Genomic DNA, 25,951 nt, shown 5'->3' with positions numbered 1-25,951 from the left:
CAGGGATCAAACCTGCATCTCTTATGTCTCCTGCATTGGCTGGCAGGTTCTTTACCACTAGTGCCACCTGGGAAAGCCCCAGTAGCTGGTGGTAATTGCCTTAACTAAGACAGAATCACCGTTCTTATAAGGGAGAGCAGGGAGACAACTGAGCAGGCAAAGGGCCAGGAAAGGCATCCTTAGGAAAGTGACATTTAGGTCAGGGTCCAAAGGAAGAGTGGGAGTTGACTTGGAGAAGGATGCGGGGAAAGGAGCATTCAGACACACCGACAGCCTATGCAAGGGCCCTGTGATTAGAGGGTACAGGACTCATTTGACGAAATGGACCAAGGGTGGGGGGACAGAGGGGTGTTGTTGAGGTGCTCATCTACCTACTATCTGGCTGATCTGAGACATGCACAATGGGATACCACTGCTTCTCGAGTCCCCTGAACTGCCAGGGGCTGCAGGATGGGTCACTCAGGCTTGAAATGAGGAGTCAGCTTTACCTTCCTTTACCCTTGGCCCCTCACAGTTAGTGAACATCTGGACAGTGTCTAGGCCATGGTCTGCCCCTCTGTGTTGCCCTGTCTGTGCTACTCTTGGGGACAGAGGACCCTGGGGAGGAAGGTGGGAGATGGGGTCCTGGGAAGCTCTTATCCAGCATCCCTGGATGGGAGGAGCCTGAGGGTTGCTGAGCAAGGGGACTAGCATCAAATGAGAGGCCATGGTGAGGACCACAGTCAGGGGGGAGGAGGCGTGGGAGTGGGGAGCACTGAGGCCCGTGGAGGCCCATCCCATCTGAGCCACACTCTCGTTGTGTGCTCTGGGGCTGCTCCTTCCTCTTGTGAATAGAGTGTTGTGTAACATATCAGCCTGGGTTGTCCACTTCGTGTTTCTAGGGTACCCAGCAGCCTAAAGGGGGTGTGAGCTAAAGGGGTTGCGAGAGTCTGGGCAGCCACTGGTCCCACCCGATGGGTGCTGTCCTCTCTTGCCCCACTGTGTCTCTGTCTCCCTGCGTGTACACCTGTTATTCCCTGTTACACACCTGCTCAAAACTCTGCAAAGAGCTCCCTTTTGAGCACAAAGTAAACTGAGGCCTGGAGTCCAAGGACCCTGGATTTCTGGCCTCTGACCACCATTCCATTACTCCCCTCTCAATCCTGTCCTCATCTGAACCTGACCATGGTCCCAGCCCTCTGGGCAGGACAAGACTGCATCCACCACACAGGGGACCCACTGAGGCAGATCTCATCTTTATCTAACCAATATCCAGTCCCTACTTCTTCCTGGAATTTAATTGCATGCAGCAGTGTAGTGTGCCCAGGCTCAGCATTTAAATCTGTCATGGGTCTCATTCCCAGTTCTCTCAATTCTTTTGCAGTTAGGGAAGGCTGTGTGATTCAGCTCTCTCAAAGAGACCTATCTGGGAATCTGCTGGGAGTGAGGGAATAGTTTCTTGAAAAAGGTTTTGCTTTCCTGATAACAGGGGACACAAATAGCTGACACCTCCTTTTCTTCTTCCTTGTTTGACGGCAGATGTGGTGGTTGGAGCAGGAGCAGCCATCTTTGAACCACAAGGTAATGAATGATAGCAGACACCCTGTCATCTAAAGGCTATTAAACCATCACCAACAGCTGTCTTCTTGTGGACTTACTATGCACACCCTTTACTCATTTAGGCCACTGTAGGCGTGTTTCTCTTACTTTCACTGAATGTCGTTCCTGCCTGCTACATCTATCCAAGAGCTTAGCCTCACATTTCTTTCACATCCTCAGCCTCAGTGACTCTTAGCTCTCTGCTCGATTTCAGTACCATACCACATCCAAATCCTGGAACCTCTGACCCCTAGAACTATTCACACTCTGTGTCTCAAATATCTAGTACAAACTGCTCCTTTTCTGAACCAAACTCTGATCCTTTCTTGTTCCTGGGGTGACTGTGAAAGAGTGCTGTTCCTTTGGAGTTGGAAAGTTATTCTGGACTCTGTTTGGAAAGGGTCAGGATCCACATGTAAGCTCTCATTCAGATTTCTTTCCAGTGTTCACCTGGGCTGAGCACTGCTACAACTTCTGGCATCCTGCTTTTCCTCGTGTTTCATGTAGACACCCCCTTCTACCATCTCCTCCTGTAATGCAGGAGGCGCACCTAGACACAGGTTCGATCCTAGACACAGGTTCCTTGGGTTGGGAAGACCCCCTGAGGGAGGGCATGGCAATCCACTCCAGTATTCTTGCCTGGAGGATCTCATGGACAGAGGAGCCTGGAGAGCTACCGTCCATGGGGTCACGAAGAGTCGGACACAAATGAAGCGACTGAGCATTCACTCACTCTCTGTCTCCAAGGATGAAGCAGTCCTCTTCAGGGTCAAGTCCAGCCACTCCCTCCCCCCCCCCACACACACCCGGTTCCGTTCCCTCTGGCACCTCTAGCACTTGCTGCATCTACTCCTATCTCCCTCTGCTGTTTTAACGACTCCCGCCTTGCCTTTCACCTGGAAATATGCTGAAGCTTCCCTGCACACTCACGCCCCGCCCACATGCACACACCTCCCTCTGACCTAGTACTGTCCCCCTGCACTTCCTCTTTCCTTCCCTTTGGCCCTGAGCTTGGTAAAAGAGCCATCATCACTGGGTGAGTCTATCCTTCGCCACTCAATCGCTTCCCGTTCCTGACCCTGGTCCTGTCCCGACCAGTCTACTGAGACTATTTACAGAAGTCTCCAGGGACTTCCAGATTATCCAGCCCACTGGAGGCAATTCAGTCCTTATCTTCCCCGGGCTGCTTCAGTGTAACATGGTGACCATACTCTCATTTTTCAGACTTCTCACTTCTTTGGCTTCCAAGACAGTCTCTCACCTGGCGTTATTTCTGCTCAGCCAATCACTTCCTCCAAGACTCTTTGATTGAGGGTGTTAAGACCCTAGTCTTGCCCCTTGGAGTTCTATGTTCACTGTGGGGCTCTTTCCTCTCCTCCTCTGTGCCATTTCTCATTCATCTTAGAGTTCCCATCATTTCTATGCTGCTGATTCTCTGATACACATCGTCAGTCCTGATACTGCCTCTAAGGCTGAAACATTTTTTTCAGCCGTCTATGGATTTCTCCTCCATGAAGACGGCGGACCACCCAGTCCAAGCTCCTGGGGGTGTGTACCCTGAGGTCTTGGCTCCTGCTCCTTCTTCAAGTCTGACTTCCTGTCTAGTCATGGCAGACTCCCTGGAATGCTGGTACACATCATGATGGCTCACATCTTTTGAGTTTTTACACACGCAGCTTGAAAATCCCTTCCGTTCCTTTCTTCTCCACCTCATTCTTAACTCATCCTCAGTGCTCACCTTAGGCATCACCTCTCTGCCAGGAAGCTTTGCCTGTCTGGCATCTTCAGGCAGAGACACGTGCTGGTCTTGTGGGCATGCCCTCCACCACTGCATGCAACGCAGCCCGTCAGACCCAGCCTCTCTCTACCTCTCCATCTCTCTGTCTCTTTGTCTCTGTCTCTCTCTCTTGCAGCCCCCACCCCTCTGCACACTTGTGCGACTCTCCCCTAGCCAGCTGGGAGGCTTCGTCTTTGCATGGGGCACTGACACCAATCTACTATGTCACCTCCCAGCTACAGCATCCCCAGGCCAGCCTCTAAGCTGGGCACTCCTGGGACTTGGGATTCACTTCCACATCCCATCAGGGAGCCAGTGAATGAACGATGACGACTTCAACCCGACTCCTCGCCTTGGCTGGGCTGCCCTGTTCCTGCCACATGGAGATGCTGCTGGGGATGTGTTCCCTGCAGAAGAAGGCCTCCTTGTTCTCACTTGGGACGGTGCCCTCGCTCCGCTTTTAGCCCAGACGGCAGAGGCACCCCACCCTCAGCTTCAGAGGTACAGATTTTTACTTTATAGCCTCGCGCTCAGCCTCCATCTCTGGAGGTTAATCCCATTCCACAGGCTGAGCCCCACAGGCTAAGCCTTCCAGTTGAAACTGGGTCCTGAATTGGTCACCCCCTCTCTTGATGGTGAGTTCCCCCTCTCAGGCCCTTGCTGTCACCAGTCTCTCATTGGGGACAACCTCAGGGCATCGTGGACAGAGAAGATCCCAGCGGGCTATAGTCTAAAGGGTTGCAAAGAGTCAGACACGATTGAACACACACACAGTTCATTAGAGATGCCCTATACAACGCTGAAGGTCAACAGACCCTGTGGCCAGGGTCAGGATTACTCTGGTTCAGGGAGGCTCCTTGGCCCTGTGCAAATGTGCCCGCTGTCCCCTGGCCAGCTCTGCAGAACAGGGGCACAGGGTAGTGACGCTGAACGCTGTCTCTGTTACATTCTCAGAAACCATTCTGTGGCCTGCAGCCCTCCCAGGCGTGTCACACCACACAGTTGGCCCACCCAGCTCCGACTGGGGCAAGAGGCCTCTTTGAGGTCAGCCTGCTGCCTGCACTCAGTTCTGAGTTAGCAGTTCGCTTACACCGTAACTCCCCTGCCGTGATGGCCCCTCTAGAAAGTGCCCCATCTAGACCCACAGCTCCTTTAAAGTCCAGCCCATGACCTCAGGATTCAAGGGTGGCTCTTGTTCAGTCGCTAAATCGTGTCCAACTCTTTGGGACTCCCATGGACTGCAGCACACCAGGCTTCCCTGTCCTTCACCATCTTTCTGGAGCTTGTTGAAACTCATGCCCATTGAGTCGCTGATGCCATCCATCCATCTCATCCTCTGTCGTCCCCTTCTCCTCCTGCCTTCAATCTTTCCCAGCATCAGGGTCTTTTCCAATGAGTTGACTCTTTACATCAGCTGGCCTAAGTGTTGGAGCTTCAGCCTCAGCATCAGTCCGTCCAATGAATATTCAAGGTTGATTTCCTTTGGAGCTTCAGCTTCAGCATCAGTCCTTCCAATGAATATTCAAGGTTGATTTTCCTTTGGCACTGACTGGTTTGATCTCCTTGCTCTCCAAGGGACTCTCAAGAGGCTTCTCCAACACCACAGTTGGAAAGTGGCTCTGGCCAAGCTCAAATGTGGAGAGGGCCTGGGCTAATCGAGATGCCCCCTCAGGTTACACGGAGACAGCTGCATCCCAGGTAGGTATCAGCAGCCTCTTCCCAGAGACTGAACAGGGAGTAGGAGTGGGGGATGGTGGCAGGAGAGGAAGGATCCCCTCACCCTCGAACTGGCTCTATTTTATATCCTATCTGCCTCCCACAGACTGGGGTACACACTGGATTGCTTTGCTCCCCTGCCCTCTGCCCTCTGCTAAGCTCTTCTCTGTTTCCTGAGCTGGCTCCTCCCTTGCTTCCACATGAAACATTTTGCTAAAAAGCTCACTGAGGCTCGGAGGGTGGACTGTGGGGCTGGATTAACTAATTTAGAATTCTTTATCAAGGCAATAGTCTAACTTCCTAGGCTACTGTCTTTTCTCTGTGGAAGTTGAATAGCACCTAGATTTTTTTTTTTTAGTTTAACTTTGGTAACAAATTTTAATATTTCCCAGGCAGACAGAGCACAGATGAAGGTGGAGGTTCAAAGTCTCACCAATATTTTTCAAACCCATTGCACACTTTTCTACTTATCCATTCATCACATACAAAGTTCTTGCTCCCCCCCAAATAAATTAATTGAAAAGTTTTGTTTGGCTGCTTGAGGAAAAGAACTGAGATCCGCCCTTTGTTTTCTGTTTCATATTTTCTGGATAATGAATGAGTCAAACGATGAATAAAAGGCTGGGGGCAGTGCTTTATTCTCATGTCTCCAGTCCCACCATCCCGGCTCCATATCTGGCCTCCCTTGTCACCCGCACAGCTGCCCTACATATTTCAGAAGAATGTGGGGTCTCTCCCTGTCTCTGGTTGTGGAGAAACCGTTCCCCAGGAGACGATGGCAGGATGTCAGGACACAACGGGACCGGCGGAGGGGGTGACCTGCAGTTGTCAAGGGGACACCAATGGAGGTCACGGCCCCCCTTGCACTCTGCCGTCAGGAAGCGGTGGAGGGGGGAGGGTGGTGATAAAGGAGAAATAAGTCACATTTCTTCATACCTGCCTGGGATTACAGAGTATTTAGGGAGCACCTGTTGTGCAACAACCCAGGGTTAGACAGGAAGAGACAATTGTGTCCCTGGCTCCATGGGCCTCTTTCTGTAGAAGGATGCAAAGCTCGCCCTGGAAATAGAACCACAGTAGCGCCAGCTCAGCGGCACCATCCCTGCAGCCTCCATCTTCCTCTCCCTCCCCTCTCCACCCCACTCTGCATGGGGACCCTAATGGCCCCTTTGCCTGCACCCCATCTCTGGTACCCAGCGGTAAAAAACCCGGGTCTTGGTTTCTGAGCAACCAGTTCAGGTCCTGTCCCTGCTACTTACTAGTCATGTAACTTCTGATCTCTCTGAGCCTCAATTCCCCATCTGTAAATTAGGGATCAAACTAGGACTGCCATCTTAGGGTTTTGTGAAGATTAAATGAGATTGCATTGGGAATTGGCGTGCTAGGAGTCAGGGATACTGTGATTCATCACCTGCCTGGAGCCTGTAGCAAATTCTGCCTGGGAGCTCCGAGCTGCTGCAGAAAGAGGAGGGGCTGTGCCTCTAGTTGGGGAAATAAGACCAGTCCATGAGAGAAAATAGAGGGCAAATTAAGAGCTAAATTGTGATGCAGGCCACAAACAGTTTAGGATGACTCGGATGGTTAAGGAGGTCTCAGAGCATGCAGAGCTGCTGACTGATGGGACCAGAGGAATCTTTTTTTTTTAAAAAAAAGCTTTTAATTTTGTATTGGGATATAGCTGATTAATGGGGCTTCCCATGTGGCACTAGCGGTGAAGAACCTGCCTGCCAGTGCAGGAGACATAAGAGACACGGGTTTGATCCCTGGGTTGGGAAGATCCTCTAGAGAAGGGCATGGCAACCCACTCCAGTATTCCTGCCTGAAGAATCTCATGGACAGAGGAGCCTGGCGGGTTACAGTCCATAGTGTCACAAAGAGTTGGACATGAAGCAACTTAGCACACATAGCTGATTAATAATGTTGTGATAGTTTCAGGTGGATAGAAAAGGGACTCAGCCATACACATACATGTATCCATTCTCCTCCAAACTCCCTTCCCATTCAGGCTGCCATACAACATTGAGAAGAGTTCCCTGTGCTATACAGTAGGTCCTTGTTGGTACTCCATTTTAAATATAGTGATGTGTACTTGTCCATCTCAGACTCCCTAACTATCCCTTCCCCCATCCTTCCTCCTGGCAACCATAAATTCATTCTCAAACTTTGTGAGTCTATTGCTGTTTTGCAAATAATTTCATTTGTATCATTTTTTTTGTAGATTTCACATATAAGGAATGTCATATGATGTTTCTCCTCTGTCTGACTTATTTCACTCAGTATGACAATCTTGAGGTCCATCCATATTGTTGCAAATGGTACTATTTCATTCTTTTTAATGTCTGAGTAATATTCCATTAGAGATATGAAGCACCCTGGGGACCACAAGAAATCTTTGGTTAAGTGAAGATCATTCTTGCAAGGTGAAGTTAGGGCAGATTCAGGCTGATCCCGCTCTGTGCAGCCCACCTGGTAGGCTCTGAAGAACTTCTACTGCCCCAGGGCAGTTTGCCTTGGGTTTATTAAGCACCTAGTATGTGATAAGCTTCCTTGGTGGCTCAGTGGTATAGAATCTGCCTGCCAGTGTAGGAGATGTGGGTTCAATCCCTGGGTTGGGAAGATCCCCTGGAGAAGGAAATGACAACTCATTCAATATTCTTGCCTGGGAATCCCATGGCAGGCTACAGCCCATGGGGTTGCAAAAGAGGCAGACACAACTTAGCTACTAAACAACAGCAACAATAAAAATGTGATAAGCATACATTTACGGAACAGCTTTAATTTCACAAAACATTATTTTGGGAAATATATGATTTGGAGACTTGTTGTGACGTTTGGCAGAACTGAAAAGCTCACTTGTTTTTTTGTGATGAGAACCCAATTTAGAAGTCTTTCAGAACAAATTTAGGCTTGGTTCAGTATGATTTTACTCTAATTCCTGGCCTTCCTTTATTTTTCTAGTCATGCAAAGCTTCCTTATTTAGAAAAAAATATTAGTTACAGGTTGCTTTTTCATTTTTAATCCAAATACCCAGTGCACTTGGTTTTGTGGTTGTGTAGGAGAACGGACCAGTCTTGGGAGATGCAGCTAAAACATTTAGGGCTGATGTATCACTGTGTAAACTCACTCCCAAATGTTTCAAAGACAGATAGATTGATAGAAAACGGGGAAATAGTAGCAATTGTCGAACCTAGATGGGAGGGTTCGTGAGTGTTCTTTGTCCTATTTTTCCATTTTTCTCTGTGTTTGAAAATTGTCAAATGAAAAGGTAGAGAAAACTCATTGAATTATGGGGGGAAAATGAAATGAGAGGAATGGCTCTGCATTCTTGGCTGGTAGTTTTAGGATCTAGCCTAGGGCACTTCCCTTTTCATGCCTGGAGTTGGGTAGTGTTTCCCTCACACTTCAGGATTCTTCAAAGCTTGGGCCATTCCCACAAGGCCTCTGATTTCTGCTCTCTGCCTCTCCCTGGCTCCATCCTCAGCCTGCTGGTCTTTCTGAGGATTTGCCAGACCCTGCCCTGGCTGCCATGGCAACAGAGCAGACCCTGGAGGAGGCTGAGAGAGGACGGAGAGCCTCTTACTTTGAAGACTTCTAGAGGCGGCTTCTTTGAGGGACAGGTTGTATGAACCTCAGGAATCCCTGAGCAAGCACCTGTCAGCTTCAAGTGTTGGGCAAAGGGCTGGGGTTGGGGCAGGAGGAGTGGATCGAGAACCTCTCCTTTGGTTGGGGTTGGGGCAGGTCTTATGGAGGAAATACATTGCACTGAGCTTGAGAGATTTATGTCTTCCTGATGGCGCTTCAAGGGTGATTTAGAATCTGAGCTCTTTTGACCTTATTTGCTAACTTTAGATCTAACCTCTACATAGCACGTGATACCCTGGGGAATAGTGTTCATTCATTCCTTCCACCCATACTGACCGAGTGCTTATTTTGGCCCCCCCGCCCCCCTCCACCCTCCACCCCCGCACTGCGCCAGCGCAGGGGACACAGGGCCTCAACTGTGCCTTCACACTGCAGTTGCCCCAGGGGATGGGAGAGGAGGTAGCGGGTCAGGGCAGATTTGTTCGGAAGGGTGGGGACCAGAGGAGGTAAACCAGGGCTTGAAGTGAGACAAAGGGAGGTGCGTTCTTGGCGGCTCGGGGGCCCCCCGTGAGTGAAGGCACCATCTGATCAGTGCGCATTCTCTGGGTGAATGGAGACGAGGGGGGCCTTGGTCAAGCTGGGAAAAACCTAAAATTAGCCTGACCAGCTGGGTCCGGATGGTGTGGGACTCCCCCCTTACTGCCCTGGCAGCCTCCTCAGGTTTCAGAGAGCAGGAGCGTGTGCCCGGAGCACTCGTGCTTTGCCCAGGTCACAGCAAGCAGAACAGGGTAGCCGGGGCCAGGCTGGACAGTGGCGGGGTGTGGGCGTGGGGGGTGGGCAGCTCGCGGCAGAGATGTGGTCGCCCCCACGGGAGAACTCCAAGCCCTGCAGAGCCTGATGAGAGAGAAGGGGGAGCCCCTGCCCCCCACCTTCCCTTCTCCGTCTTGACACTTCCTCTTTGGCGTCCTCGTGCTCCATCCGTCCTGATCTGCGGGCCTGAGTGGGGCCAGCGACGGGTCAGCACAGCCCGCCTGCAAACCAGAGCCAGGGGCCGGGCCGGCCCCAGCGGGGGCGGGGCGGGGCCGACCCCAACCAGGGGTGGGGCCAGCCCACCAGGGGGCGGAGGCAGAGGTCTGGGGCAGGCAACTTCCGGGGGCGCTGGGGGAGGAAGGGCCAGAAGCCTCCCTCTGCCCCCCCGCCCCACCCCCCCAAACACAGATCCCCTGTGCCAGTCTCCTCTCCGACCTTGTCTGAAATTCCCTCCATTACTCACCGTCGGGCAAAGAGAGGGGTGCTTGTCATCAAGCCTTAGAAGCTGTCTGAGAAGCTAATCTTGCCTTAGAAGGCCCTGGAGCCGGTGTGAGCGAGTGAGGAGTAGCAAGGATGGGGGGTAGGGAGGTGAGAAGGAGACGGCCCAGACTGGGGATGCCGGCAGAGTCGGGGCTGGGGAGCTGGGCAGCCTCTTTGGTGTCCTCTACCCCTTGCCCCGTGCAGGGCCACCCCCCACATCAGACATCACCATGTGCTTCCTCTTATATTACATCTCCACCCCGACCCCAGTTCATCTGTGGAAGCCCTGACCACACACCCCCCCACGCCCCCGCCCAGTACCTCTGAATGTGATGTTGGGAGGTAAGATCTTTAGAGAGGTAATTCAGTTAAAATGAGAGTGCGCCCGAATCCAGTGTGTGTGCTGTTTGCTTTGTCGCTCAGTCATGTCCAGGGCTTTGGGACCCCATGGACTGTAGCCCGCCAGGCTCCTCTGTCCATGGAATTCTCCAGGTACGAGTTCTGGAGCGGGTTGCCATTTGCTGCTCCAGGGGATCTTCCTGACCCAGGGATCGAAGTCACAGCTCTTGCATTGGCAGTTGTGTTCCTTACCAGCGAGCCACCAGGGAAGCCCAATCCAGTGTCACCAGTGTCCTTATAAGAAGAGGCAGTCAGGACACAGACACACACATACAGAGACGACCACGTGAGGACATGTGGAGCAGATACCACCTCCAAGCCCAGGAGAGAGGCCTTGGAAAGAAGCAGCCCTGCCAACTCCATCTTGAACGTCTACCTTCAGGACTATGAGAAGATAAATGTTGGTTGCGGAAGCCCCCTCGTCTGTGGTGCTTATCATGGCGGCCTAGGTGGACCAGCAGTCTCTCTCCCCAGAATGCTCTGCCTGGTGCCTTCTGTCCATTCATCTTCTTCCCATCTTTTCTCCTGAGTCACCCACCCCAGCTTTCACATGGCTCTAATTTGCAAATGCCATCTGTGGACGTGAGGTCTTGTCTGCAGCTGTGCTGGAAACTTCTAGAGAACCGAGCACAGGCTGGAGGGCCCGGGAAGGCTTCCAGAGAAGGTGTGATGATCTCAAGGCCCTTCACAAACTGCTCACTCTAAGCTAATGATAACAAGAGCCATTCTGTGCAGAGTCGTCAGAGCTCTGCCATGTCCCCTGGACCTGCTAAGCATCCCACATGCCTGGCAGCAGAATTTACTGAAATATTACCTTGAGGTTCCTCCCTCCACCTGTCTGCCTGCACCCCCTTCCCAGCACAACACCATGTTTGTATATCCTGGCCTCGGGAAATGGTGGCACTTAGAATGGCCTGTCCACCAAAGACTTCAGCAGATGGCAAATCAGCTGTGATTCCCTAAAAATAATATTATAACTGGTACACAAGCCCCACTCCCCAGCTTCACATCCCTGCTTTGGCAGACTGGAAGGGGAAAAACCCTCTAAGAAGCAGCGATATGAAGCGGTGACCACTCCTTGCCCTCACCTCCGACTGCCCCCTGCCTGGCTGCCATGGGTATCATGCTCACAGTGTGGGGGAGACCTCAGGGTGAGGGGTAAAAATGGAAGTTGCAGGATGCTGGTGCACAGGGGTCCCACGTGTGTGAATGAGACAGGAGGCTACATCGTTGGAGAAGCAAAATTCACCCCCTCTACATCCATAGCCTTAGGCCCCACCTCTACCAGTTCTGGACTCTCCTGCCAGCCCCGGTGGTGCTGCTGGTGGGCGTGGTCTTGGGCCAGGCTCTTGGCGACACCTGACATCACCAGGGGTCTCATGCGTCACCCACCCTCCCTGTACTGAGCTCTGCTGAGAGTGGTGCTCTAGGCACCTACCCAATGTCTAGTTTCCCTTCTTTCTACCCAGTTAAAATACTCCCTAGGATTCTCTAGCTAGTGGTGACCATGTTGACCTACTTCTGTCCAATAGAATAAGAGGAGAAGTCAGCAAGTAGATACTGAAAAAGGATCTGACTCAAGAGCTGACACATTTGTCAGCTCTTTACCTCTGATTCACTCTTTCCCCTTTCAACCTTCCTGGAAGACAATTTGGATGCCTGGAGGTGCAGCAACCACCTTTCACCCATGAGGACAAAAACTGGGTGCTGAGTGTGGGAGAGGAGAAATATAGAAGGAATCTGGCTGATGTTTCTAAGGGTCAACACTGACCCTTTTACTGCCAACTCTGAACTTATTTTTCTGCAAGAGGTTAAAAAGAAAACCTCTTTGTTTAAACTCCTGTTACTCTAGTTTTCGGGTACTTGCAGGAACGCATAGTGCTAACTGACACACAGCCCTTCCTATACAAACTCTGGTGGCTTCTTTGGAAATCTCACCATGTTCCCCAGCCAACCCTAGAGCAGCCCCACCCAAGGATAGCTGTGCCTCTGCCCTGAGCCCAGCCCCCTGAGGCAATGGCCCGGAAAAGGGCAGAGTGTAGGAGCACAAGCTCAAGAGAGGTTAAGTGACTTGTCTTGTATCACACAGCTAATAAGAGCAGAGTAAGTGTCAAAATAAGATCTTCAGTCTCAGCACCATTTCTTCTCCAGTACTAGGGTGGGTGAGGGTGGGCAGAGAGGTGGTTGTTCACAGGTCAGTGAATCTGATGTGATTCCTTAGGAAAATAATAATAAAAATAGAAGATAAAAAACCTCTCTGAAGGCATTGTAAATGTTTCCTCAAAGAGGCCTACCCTGACCACTCTTAAAAATTTCAAACTCCTATTTCTTGATGTTATTACCCTACTCTATTTTTTTTCAATAAAGTGTATCACCTTCTAGCAGAGTATATAATTTACTTTTATTGTGTTGGCTGTACCACGTTGTTCACCTCTCTCTCCACCCCACAGAAATAAGGGTCTTGGTCTGCTTTGCTCATGAATACATTCTAAGAGCCTAGGATAATGCTGGCATGAAGAAAATATTCGTTGAACTGAATTAAATTGGGATGTTTCCTGAGCACCAACCTGTAGGCGCTGAATTGTATTCCCTCTAAAATTCATATGCTGAAGTCCTCACACCTAGTATGTCAGAATGTGACTGTATGTGTAGGCAGGGTCTTTGAAGAGGAAATGAAGTTAAAATGAGGCCCTTAGGGTGAGCCCTAATCCAGTCTGACCGGCATCCATATAAGAAGAGACTAGGACACAGACACTCAGAGGAGGAAGCCGACGTGAAGACAACGGAGAGATGAAGTCCGCCTACAAGCTGCGGAGAGAGACCTCAGAAAAAACTAACATTGCTGACCCTCTGACTGCAGTCTTCTGGCCTCCAGAATTGTGAGAAAATAAATTTTTCTAGTTTAAACCACCCAGTCTGTGCTCCTTTGTTATGCGCCCAAGTAGCACCTAGCTGTGTGTGAAAGGCTTGTACAGGTTGTCTCATCTGATCTTAACCGCAACCCTGAGAGATAAGTACTTACTTTTCAGATGCAGAAACTGAAGCCCAGGAAGTGATGATGGGGGTGCCTGCTGGGGGTACAGCTTGGGGTGCTAGGCCCCCTGGAGCTGCGGGGAGGGAGCCCCAGCTGCTGACCCACTGGGGCCTCCTTCTTATCTGGAGTTCTGTGGACAGTCAGGCCTGACCTCCATCTGCCCCACTCCCAACCCCACCCCTGAACCGGTCTATGCTAGACCCCTCACCCGCCAAACTGGTCTCCCAGCAGCTTTGTACAGACCTGTAATCTGAGATGCCACTGGAGCCACCCAAAGAAACAAGTGTCTGTGGTACAAGAAACAAGTGTCTATAGTTCTGACACTGAGGCCAGTGAGGGGAGAAGGAAGACAGCTTTGGGGAGAAGCATTTTTCTGCAGACTAACTGGAAGCAGTTAGTCCTGATGTACTGACCACAGGCCTGTCCTGAGAGGCAGAACCTCCCAAGACAAGCGTGTGAGAAGTTCTTCAGACAGCACCTCTAGTCAGGACAACAGCAGTGGTTGGCATTCATTGAGGTCCCACCAGGTGCCCAGCTTTGTCCTCAAGACATGACGGAGAGTTTCTCTTTTCATCCTCTGAGCAGCCCTGTGAGAGGGTCACTGATATTATCGCCACTTGACGGTGAGGAAGCGGAGGTTCAGCAAGCTCCAGTGACTCACATGAGGTCGGGCTGCGATCCCGTCTGATTTCAGCCCTGGGTCCCTGCACCGTGAACCGACGCCGACGGTACTCCTTGCCATGTGCTGCCTTGGGTTGTAGATGGTCCGGCCTTTTCCCCAAACTCCTTGCTCTAGAGAGTTAGGAAAGAAATTCACGGAAAAAAGGACAGAAACTCTGACGACTGGTGTGACAAAGGTCTGAACTGGTAGTTGGCAATCTCCCATGCCTAACCCCCGCCCCCGCACTGAGGATCACCTCCACCTGGGAGCTGAGGCTGTCTCCCCCGTCTGGCCTGCCTTCCTGCAAGGCCACCCTGTGCTCATCTTGGCCAGGGTCACTGGGAGGTGGAGGTACCCCTACGGCCAGCTCTCCGTGGTCGGCAGCTGGCTTTGGAACAGCCTAGTTAGTCACCAGTTGATGGGGGATTGTCTGGGCCTTCCCAGGGCAACCAGGGCGACCTGGAGAGGGTCTGAAGCCAGGCCTGTGGGTCCTGGGTGGAGACCCTCCTGTGCTCTTCCCTAGGACTCCTCCCCCCCATCCTCTCCTCCTCAGCGACAGTGTGAGGGGCTCCCTTTGTGCTGAGAGTGCTAAGTGGGGGTGCCTCCTGAGATCTTCCAACTATCTGCTGTGTGAGCTTGGTTTCTGCAGTCTTGCTGGGAACTAGTCCTCTCTGCTGGCCTCCCAGCCCTGGACACTCTGCGGGTCAGAATCTGGGTCAAGGTGGACCAAGGAGGCTCTCCTTTACCCCCTCCCCGAGGACAGCTGCCTGTGAGCCAGGCGTGAGTGTGGCAGACTGATGGGGTTGGCACGCCTCCCACCCCCCATGAGGACTGGGCTGTCTGAGTATGTTGGGGGGTCCTCAGGGATGGAGCTCAGGAGCACGGCCCTTGCCTGTTGACCAGCCTGCCCTGCACAGTCCCTGCCCCCCACCCCCAGGAAGGTGCCTGGCACAGGAAGAGGGCAGAGGTGTCACCCGGCTGGATGCAGAGGGCAGGTGGACTGGACGGCCTTGGGGAGAAGCCAGAGGACATGACGAGGCTGCCCTGGGCCCCGCCTGCCCGCCTGAGCCTGAGGAAGTGGCAGGGCCCCAGCTTCAGGTGCCCACAGGGCTGCCTCCGCTGGGCAAGTGCCATCGGCCACACCTCTGAGGGGGCGGGGCCTGGCGCGGGCTGGTGGAGGGTCACCACAAGGAGAGGGGAGTCCCCGTGGGTCCTGGCGTGGCCCTCCTAACCACATGTATCCCACTTTACAGGCTGGCTTTGGGCTCTTCTTTAGAAAAAGTAGCATAACTTGCCTTTTCCTTTGGAAACTGTCAACCACTAAAGCCCTATCTTCACTTAGCAGACACCCAACACCCTGTTTCTCATTTTCGGGATGATTCTGCAAGTTCCAGAAATTAAAACCCACTGCATTCTAAAAAGGTGCTTTCTCTCTCCCCCACCCACACCCAGGGAAATGGGCAACACAGACCTCATGATTCCACAGGACACCTCTGGCAACTTGCGGCTCAAAGGGCAGAAAGAGAGGAGCAGGACTAGGCTCACTAGGCAGGCAGGTCGGGGTTCCTGAGATCACTGGGGTCCTTGGGGAGAGCTGGGCAGGCAGGCAACGCCGGAGGGTGTGGGAGGGATCTGGGAAGCCCCGGAGGGCAGCAGAGGCCTGGCTGAAGAGGCTGAGGGCACACCAGTCTGGGCAGTACCATTCTCAGTGGCAGCGTGGGCGTGGAGCAGGGACTGTCCCAGGGGCTCTGGTCACCCAGACCCATGGCTGAGAGTCCCAGAGACATCGCTGTATGGCCTGCTCAGGGCAGCTGCTGTTGGCTCCCCATCAAGATTGTGGAGGAGTCACTGGAGGCCTGGGAGGAAGCAGGTAGCCTGAGCCTCCATCTGGCGGATGAGGAATTTTCTCGGAAGAGTCTGCACACGACGTGATGGGTGCAGGGCCCTTGACTCCATGAAGGGTGCTACCCCCAGAGTGGGGCTGGTGGCAGGGCAGGGATGGTCCTCACGTCCAGGAAAGAATCACTGTGGGGCATCCGCTGTGTGGTCGGTCAGCGCAGGACTGGGGCCGAGAACTGTGGCTAGGACACAGCCACTGAGGGGTCAGCGGCCCCAGCCCAGGGGCACTGGCTACCACTCACTCATCACTCCCTTTTGGGGGACATTTCCCTTCATGAAGTAGTTCCTTCTAGATGCCACAAAGACTCTGATGTGTGCAGGACACCGGGGAAGAAGGTGACAAGTCCAACAAGAGGCAGAAAGGCCCAGGCATCCAAAGAAGCAGACTCAGAATGCGAGTTCCCCTGTGAGGTCATGGGGTGGTCCGGGGCCATGGAGCAGGTGGCCTTGGACTAGGCCTTGAGGGTAGTGTGGGCCTCAGATTGAGATACCAGGGGGTGAGGATCACAAGGGAAGGGGTGGTGTGAGAACTGGCCTGAGCAATCACAATTAAAATGACAACAGCTAGGTAATGAGGGTAGGACTTGTCAAGTCAATAAGGGTGTGAAAGAGGCTCTGGAGCACTGGCCCCAGGCTTGGCAGAGAGTGAGCAGTTGGCAAATGGCAGTTGTTACTATGACCAGGAGCCAGACTCCCTGCCCCCTGCACTACCCCCTGCAAACTGTGAAATGCGCCGGTGCCCTGAGTTTCGAGTGTCAGCCTATTTTGTATTAAAAAGCAGAGACATCACTTGCCGGCCAAGGTCTGCAAACTCAAAGCTATGGTTTTTCCAGTAGTCATGTATGGATGTGAGAACTGGACCATAAAGGAGGCTGAGCGCTGAAGAATCGGTGCTTTCGAACTGCGGTGTTGGAGAAGACTCTTGAAACTCCCTTGGACAGCAAGGATATCCAACCAGTCCATCCTAAAGGAAATCAGTCCTGAATATTCACTGGAAGGATTGATGCTGAAGCTCAAGCTCCAATACTTTGGCCACCTGATGCATAGGGCTGACTCACTGGAAAAGCCCCTGATGGTGGGAAAGATTGAAGGCGGGAAGAGAAGGGGATGACAGAGAATGAGATGGTTGGATGGCATCCATTGGCACCAACTCAATGGACATGAGTTTGAGCAAGCTCCAGGAGTTGGTGATGGACAGGGAAGCCTGGCATGCTGCAGTCCTTGGGGTCGCAAAGAGTCGGACGTGACTTAGCAACTGAACAACAACTATTTTGGATGCCCCTTTGCACCCTTTCTTCCCTTTAACCTATTTCCTGCCCCCAGGGTCAGGGCTGGACCCCAGGTGGACCCAGCCCTCCATAGCTCAGCTCCTCTGAGCTGAGACCCAGAGTGGTGGCATGGCAGCCCTACTGCCCTGCCCCCTGGCCCAGACATGACCACGTGAACCCCACTCCACAGTGGATGAAGGTGTCCTTTCACCTTGCCTGGGCCTGTCCTCTGGGGGTGATACGGGACAGGGCTGGGGGCCAGCTCCTGGGAAACTTGGGGCTGCTTCAGCCTCTGGAGCTATGCCTTCACTGCCTAGAGTGAAGTGGGGTCCGGGTATCCTTCTGGTTACCCCAGGGTTGCCCCCAGGCACCTTGGAGAGTGTTTCAGAACTAAGATGAGGAAACTCCACCCTAACCTCAGCTCAGAGAAGCCAGGGCCTCATTCCAAGGACCCTGCCCCAAAACCTGCTCCCTATGCAGAGACCTGTCACCTACGCAGATATTAATCTCCCAGCCTGCCTGGGGACTCCATTCCCACACATATCCAAGGGACTAGGGCTCATCTCACCCTCCCCTCCTCTCCAGGCCCTCGTCTTCTCCTGCCTGCTATCTGTTATTACACTAGCCTTTCAGTGTCTGGCCCCCCTCCAGACGTTCTCCTTCAGGGACCCTGCTGCAAACAGCTAAGCGAGAATCCTTTTAGAAGCACTAACCCCATTGCCAGAGTTCCCCTTACTGGCTTTCACTTACCTTCCAGCTAAAACTCCAATTCCTTAGCAACAAGCCTCCTCCCTATGTTCAGCTTATCCCTCTCCTTCTTGCCCACCCATTTCTTGGACCTGGGGGCCCAGGTCCACTGAAATCTCCCCCCTAAAACCCCTGGACCTTTGTTTTCTTGGAACCCATACACATTTGTAGCTGATCCCTCTGCCTGGAATACCTAATTCACCCCAGACCTTTTTCTCCCTCCTAACTTCTACTCATCTTGAATTTTATTTTCCATGTTTTTGTCACTATATTTACTTGCAGATTTTTTTTTTTCTTTAAGTGGAAATGTCTACGGCGTTTGCTGGCTATTGGTGTAATGCATGGTAACTGCTCAGGGTCCCTGCATTGCAGTGCCTTCCTCTCTTCCCATCTGGGTGCTTTTAGTCTGGATTCCCTGGTGACTTTGAACTGCACACAGGTAGTTACACCTATAATGGTTCATGCCTGTCAGTTTCTCAATGTGTTATCCTCAGTACCCAGCAGTTGCTGAATTATTTTGGTTGTTTGATAATAATATTCATTAAAATATCTTTATATATCTTCTGTTTCAGAACTACAGGTCTAAGTGTAAGCTATAGGTCTAAGTGTCTGAATGTTTAAAATTAAAATATTAGAGAGTTCTACAACTCATTTTCTAGCTGGAGCCCCTTTTCTGCCTCAAGGTGGATACTTAAGCCAATTCCAGAAAATCCACCTTCTAGGACCCCCACTCCCCGTCCAATTTATGCTTTTTATTCCATTTTCTCTTCCTCGCTTCTGTTGCTATTGTTTTACTGTCCAGTGGCTAAGTCATTTCGACTTTGCGACCCCAAGGACCACTCCTCTGCCCTTCACTATTTTCCAGAGTCTGCTCAAATTCATAACAGGATCCAAGTTAGGGCGGCTCTTGGAAGGGTGTGGACACTGGAGAGGAAGAGTTGGGTCCTGGGAGACCACGGTGAAGCCTGGCTGGCATCTGCTCTGTCCCTTGTTTCATAGTAGGCAGATGTCCCCCAGCCTTTGCTGAGATAGCCTCTCAACGTGTCACAGAGGACAGAAAGGGGGGCAACCGCTGAGTGTGAGTCAGTAGCTTCACAGAACCTGTTCCCTTTCAAATCCCAAACCTCAAGATCCTACCTTTCAAGGGGCCTCAGAGCAGAAGGGATGGATTCGAGTAAAGGTCCAGCCACCTCCCAGCTCCTTCCTCAACGTGAGAAGGGGCTGGAAGTGAGCCTGCGCCTTGGAGACGTCTCTGCACTATCTGAAAGAGCACCGTAATAAGTCTCTGAATATGCAAAGAGCCCTGAGGGGGCCCAAGTGGGTGGGAGCCGGTCATGGAGTGCAATGGCTCTGCTTAACGAGGGGAGGAATATTTCTGGAGCTGGATTTGGGGATAGGGGTTCAGGGATTGGTCAAGGAGGTGAGAGGGGAGGGTAGAGCCCCTGTGTGGAGGATGGCTAGGGGACTGTGTAAGAATAAGGATGCCGACTTTGTCACTGCGGTGGGGTGGGCCCTGTTTGTCTCCCCAAACTTTCAGTAAAGTAGATCGCACCCAAATTGGAGGGCTCCCCTTGGAAACTGAAGGGAGACTCTTTCCGTCTCAAGCTCAAACTCCTGCCCTCTTGCCCTCAGGGAGACTCTGGGAGAGAGAGCCTGGGCTCCTGATGTGACCCCAGTAAAACAATCAGTGGTCCTCTGAGGACAGACAGTTCTGGGAAGGGGTCCCCTTTGAGAATGGGGGTCATTTGAATGAACCTGGGGTGTGGTGGAGTCAGCTCCCCATCTTCCCTAGTGAACACATTCAGCTCTTTCATCAGCACCTGGGGTGATTTTAATACAGATTATATGCCAATAATCTGTAAAAGAAGGGTACCCAAATCGATTATGAGCAAAACTTTTTTGAGTGATAGAATTAGCAATTTTCTTCTAGTAAGAAATTGACATTCCTGATAAAAGGCAGGAGCAAATTTTGGGTAAACTTTAATGGAATTAAACCTGGTGGGAAACCAGTGCCCAGCCCACCTAGCTGCCTCCCCAGAAAGAAGGGACAGTGGCTATGCCTGTGTGTATCTAAGGAAACATGCAAACTCTGCTTTCTAAGTTGTTCCCACAAAGAGGGGATTACACAAAAACAAAGTCCGTCAAGTCAAAGCTATGGTTTTTCCAGTAGTCATGTACAGATGTGAGAGTTAGACAATAAAAAAGGCTGAGCACCGAATAATTGATGCCTTTGAACTGTGGTGTTGGAGAAGACTCTTGAGAGTCTCTTGGACTGCCAGGAGATCAAACCAGTCCATCCTAAAGGAAATCAACCCTGAATATTCATTGGAAAGACTGATGCTGAAGCTGAAGCTCCAGTACTTTGGCCACCTGATTCGAAGAGCTGACTAATTGGAAAAGACCCAAATGCTGGGAAAGATGGATGGCAAGAGGAGAAGGGGATGACAGAGGATGAGACGGTTGGATGGCCTTGATGACTCAATGGACATGCGTTCGAGCAAACTCTGGGAGACAGTGAATGACAGGGAAACCTGGCGTGCTGCCAGCCCATGAGTGTGCAAAGAGTCGGACACGACTGAGCGACTGGACAACAACAACAGAAGGTCTACTTGAGTCTCAGCGGGGTCTCAGCAACAGGCTTACAGTGACCTGCATAGTCCGATAGATTCTGGGAGGGAATGTCACACCTTAAGGGATGAGGGGACTGTACACCATGAAGGGGAGCCTTGATTTCTTTGCCTGCACAAATGAGGGTTGCATTGACTTTCTCTCTCCAATGTTGTGATGATCGACAGAGATAAGAATGAGATGGCAACATAATTGGAAAAATAGAAGGTGGTTTGTGAATCAGGGATTTATTATTACTATTGTCTGATTCAGAGATGACCTGCTCCACATCAGAAAAGCTCAGGTATGATGCAGGTTCTACACAAGTGTCCCCCTCCTAGGCCTTTTCAATGGCATGCCATGTTCTCACCATCCAAACATGCAGCTCCCCACTTTGAATTTGCTATGATTGCTCTGCCTCTGAAGTGCATAGCTGCCTTCTTCCCTGCAGCAGTTCCTGACCTCCTCCTGCGGCCTCCCTAACCATCAAGACCAGAGCAGGAGCTCCCCAGCTCTGTTTCAGCAAAGCCAAGGCCCCCAGAGCCGGTATTGGGAGAAAAGGGTTAGTTGCCTTCCCAGCCCATGGCGGCCCCCACCGGGCCTCTCCCCACCGCCAGCACAGGCACAGCAACGTCTGTTTCTCTGCTGATTATGAGATAGCTCATGGCTGTTAAGTCTGCTTGAATAAGCTCTTTTGTCACAGAGAATTTTCCCATGTCAAACATTTAGTCTGCTGTGTTATGGGTCAGTGAGCAAGGAGATAAGTCTGAATTCTTAAACAAACTGGTGAACGCAAGACATCTGTCTCAAAGGCAATCAAACATCTGTCACACTCTCCCCAGCTTCCAAGACCCTTTCTTAAAAAACAGATCATTGTTTTACATTTACCTCTCTTTGAAAACTCGGATATTATAAAAATATAGACATTGGCAGATGAAAGTCCCTCAGAAATGTGCACCTCCCCCCGTGCCCCCTCCCCAGTGTCAGAAAATTATTGTTAAATAGTTTTGGCAATAGTTAAAATATTTTTGGCATATATTGCTCAGATTTTTCTTCTCTGCCCCTACTGACATACATATTGGTATCACCGCCTTCTTTTTTTTTTTTTTTATCATTGTACCATAGATATGATTTTGCTATTTGCTTTTTTACTTAATGCAGAACTTCTTTCTGTATTAGGGTCTCATTTTTAAAACAATTGTACAGTGTTTCATTGTGTCCATGAGTAATCATTCTTAATGAGCTTCCTGTTGATAGATATTTGGGATTCAGCCCTTTCCAATCCAATTTTTACTTTATATAAACAATACTGCGATGGATATCCTTGCACATATGTTTTTTGTGAGAGTGTTTCTATGAGTACAGGATATATTTCTAGAAGCAGAAATGCTGCATCAAAGGTATAAACATTTAAATTTTAGTAGGCATTGCCGAACTGACTAAGCACCATGACTAGGGTTCAGTTCGTGGATTTCTTGATGGTAGGAATGCCACAGGATACCTTCCGAGTGCTCGCAAAGGGAAGGAGTGGTGGTCCGACTTGGGTATACTTGGGAGTGCTTCCTCAGCTGCCTGCAAGAGTTGAGGCAACTTTGTGTGTGAGGACTAACCCAGGAGAGGACAAGGCATAAACTGTCGATCTGTAAAGGACAGTCATCACTTGAGTGAATCCCAGGTAAGTTGAAGCCTGAAAGACAGGGACATTTATGCAATTGTGTGTCTAACATAGTCCCTTTGAGAGAGACCCCTTCCTCCTCCCCCAGTTCCAAACACTGGGTTCTTGTAGGAGCCGCCCATGCTGTTGTTTGCTGGCTGAGCCAAGGGTCAGCAAATATAATCCCTGGCTAACTGGAAGCTTTCCCTAACATTAAAAATATACATATTTATATATTTGCCTGTGCCAGGTCTTACTTGTGGCATGTGGAATATTTAGCTAGGGCATATGAATTCTTAGTTGCAACATATGGGATCTAATTCCCTGACCAGGGGTTGAACTCATGCCCCTTGCATTGGGAGCATGGAGTCTTAGCCAATGGACCATCGGGGAAGTCCCCTAACATTTTTTGAATGGGAAGTAAGGGAAGACAGGGTTTTCCTGTTGGTAAAGAAACCGCCTGCAATCCGAGAGACCTGGGTTAGATCCCTGGGTTGGGAAGATCCCCTGGAGAAGGGAAAGGCTACCCACTCCAGTATTCTGGCCTGGAGAATTCCACGGACTACAGTCCATGGGTCGAAAAGACTGGGACATGACTGAGTGACTCTCACTTCATTTCAAGGGAAGACAAGTCTTGTTTTAGGTGAGGGGTTTGGAAATATGTTTGTCTAGAGTCAACCAGGGGTCATGGTTTCTGCACTGTGGAGAAAGAGATTTGGAGAGACTGAAGTGTTAGTTGCTCAGTTGTGTCTGACTCTTTATGACCCCATGGACTGTAGCCCGCCAGGCTCCTCTGTCTATGGGATTCCCCAGGCAAGAATACTGGAGTGGGTAACCATTCCCTTCTCCAGGGAATCTTCCTGACCCAGGGATGGAACCCACATCTCCTGCGTCTCCTACTTGGCAGGCAGATTCGTTACCAGTGAGCCACAGCCGGGTTTGAAATTCCAAAGAGACTGAAGCTGACTCTCAAATAGAAGCTGAGACAAGAGGCAAAGAAAGCTCTAGAGCCCAAGTGGTGATGGAGGCTCTGATTCTTGCCATCCCCAAGGCCCCAGGGCTAGTACTTTTGGTATGGGCCAAAAAATTAGTTTTGCCTGTCTTTGACCTTTGTATGAATGGAATTACACAATTTGTACCCATTTGTCCTTGTCTCTTTGATGCAATGGTTGGTGAGATTCATCCATGTTGTTGTACGTAGCAGTGGCTTTTTCACTTTAATTGCCTCCAGTGACCTTGAGTATGTACCCCTGAATAGGATTTTTGGGCCACGTGATAGCTCTATGATAACATTTGAGGAACTACTAAACTGTTTCCCAAGACAATTACACCATTTTAAGTTCCCGCTAAGACGAAAAGTCATGACCAACCTAGATAGCATATTGAAAAGCAGAGACATTACTTTGCCAACAAAGGTCTGTCTAGTCAAGGCTATGGTTTTTCCAGTGGTCATGTATGGATGTGAGAGTTGGACTGTGAAGAAAGCTGAGCACTGAAGAATTGATGCTTTTGAACTGTGGTGTTGGAGAAGACTCTTGAGAGTCCCTTGAACTGCAAGAGATCCAACCAGTCCATTCTGAAGAAGATCAGCCCTGGAATTTCTTTGGAAGGAATGATCCTGAAGCTGAAACTCCAGTACTTTGGCCACCTCATGTGAAGAGTTGACTCATTGGAAAAGACTCTGATGCTGGGAGGGATCGGGGGCAGGAGGAGAAGGGGACGACCAAGGATGAGATGGCTGGATGGCATCACTGACTCCATGGACGTGAGTCTGAGTGAACTCCGGGAGATGGTGATGGACAGGGAGGTCTGGCGTGCTGCGATTCATGGGGTCGGACACAAAGAGTCAGACACAACTGAGTGACTGAACTGGACTGAACATAGTGTGAGAGTTCCAATTTCTCTCCATCTACACCAATACTGGTTATTTGGTGTCTTTTTGATTACTGTCTTCCTAATGGGTATGAACTGGTGTTTCACTGTGGTCTTGCTTTGCATTTCCCTGATGGATAGGGATGTTGAGCAAGATTTGCAATTATTGGCTATTTGCTTGTCTTTTTTGGGGAGAAAATTCTGTTCAAAACCTTGCCCATTAAAAAAAAACTTTTTTTTAAAATTGACGTGTTGCAACTATCTTTTAAATATGCTGAATTTTAGGTCTTTCCTGGTGGCTCACCAGTAAAGAATCTGCCTGCAATGCAGGAGATGCAGGTTCTAATCCTAGTCAGGAAGATCCCCTGCAGAAGGAAATGGCAACCCATGCCAGTATTATTGCCTGAATAATCCCATTAACAGAGCGGCCTAGTGGGCTACAGTCCAGGGGGTTGCAAAAGAGTCAGATATGACTTAGCAACTACAACAACAAATACCATTATCACATATGGGACTTGGAGATATTTTTATCCCATTATGGAGCTGACTTGTGTTTTCAAAAGATCGCTGTGGTTACTATTTTGACAGTATATTGTGGGGAGAGGGCAGAACTGGAAGCTGGGGAAACAGATAGGAGGCTAGTGTACTCATCCAGATAAGAGACGATGGTTGTCAAAATAAGTTCTGACTTTCTAAGTTGTAAGGCAGAGCCTTGGGTCTGCTCTAAAGTCTTAGTCTGGTTCTGGCCTTTGACTCTCCCTGGCTCTGACCTGTTTTTTTGCTTACCGTTTTGCTCACCCTTCCTGATTTCAGTTTATGTCCATTTCCCCATTTTCCCTTCAGTTTCCTTGTATGTTAGTTTCATCTGGCCACATTGTAGGCAGTTTTTGTGAACCACCCCTGTTTCCCCTTTGTAATGAGGAGGCCTTGCAAATAGCTGTGAAAAGAAGGGAAGTGAAAAGCAAAGGAGAAAAGGAAAGATATACTCATTTGAATGCAGAGTTCCAAAGAATAGCAAGGAGAGATAAGAAAGCCTTCCTCAGCGATCAATGCAAAGAAATAGAAGGAAACAATAGAATGGGAAAGACTAGAGATCTCTTCAAGAAAATCAGAGATACCAAGGGAACATTTCATGCAAAGATGGGCTCGATAAAGGACAGAAATGGTCTGGACCTAACAGAAGCAGAAGATATTAAGAAGAGGTGGCAAGAATACACAGAAGAACTGTACAAAAAAGATATTCATGACCCAGATAATCACAATGGTGTGATCACTCACCTAAAGTCAGACATCCTGGAATGTGAAGTCAAGTGGGACTTAGAAAGCATCACTACGAACAAAGCTAGTGGAGGTGATGGAATACCAGTTGAGCTATTTCAAATCCTGGAAGATGATGCTGTGAAAGTGCTGCACTCAATATGCCAGCAAATTTGGAAAACTCAGCAGTGGCCGCAGGACTGGAAAAGGTCAGTGTTCATTCCAATCCCAAAGAAAGGCAATGCCAAAGAATGCTCAAACCACCGCACAATTGCACTCATCTCACACGCTAGTAAAGTAATGCTCAAAATTCTCCAAGCCAGGCTTCAGCAATACGTGAATTGTGAACTTTCAGATGTTCAAGCTGGTTTTAGAAAAGACAGAGGAACCAGAGATCAAATTGTCAACATCCGCTGGATCACCAAAAAAGCAGGAGAGTTCCAGAAAAACATCTATTTTTGCTTTATTGACTATGCCAAAGCCTTTGACTGTGTGGATCACAATAAACTGTGGAAAATTCTTCAAGAGATGGGAATACCAGACCACCTGACCTGCCTCTTCAGAAACCTGTATGCAGGTCAGGAAGCAACAGTTAGAACTGGACATGGA

At 50.3% G+C, this 25,951-nt stretch overlaps 1 long non-coding RNA gene across 1 annotated transcript; it reads left to right on the top strand.

The window, feature by feature from the left end:
- Window positions 1-2,573: 2,573 nt before the first annotated feature.
- LOC105610092 (uncharacterized) lies at window positions 2,574-5,598 on the top strand. Its single transcript, XR_001033797.5, has 4 exons — window positions 2,574-2,614; window positions 3,592-3,856; window positions 4,931-5,053; window positions 5,464-5,598. It is a non-coding gene; the product is annotated as an uncharacterized LOC105610092 (long non-coding RNA).
- The last annotated feature ends 20,353 nt before the right edge of the window (window positions 5,599-25,951 follow it).

This window comes from Ovis aries, chromosome 2 (assembly GCF_016772045.2).
Source record: "Ovis aries strain OAR_USU_Benz2616 breed Rambouillet chromosome 2, ARS-UI_Ramb_v3.0, whole genome shotgun sequence".
Taxonomy (NCBI): Eukaryota; Metazoa; Chordata; class Mammalia; order Artiodactyla; family Bovidae; genus Ovis; species Ovis aries.
Note: the sequence above shows the minus strand (reverse complement) of the source record. Positions and strands in the feature narration are given on the sequence as shown.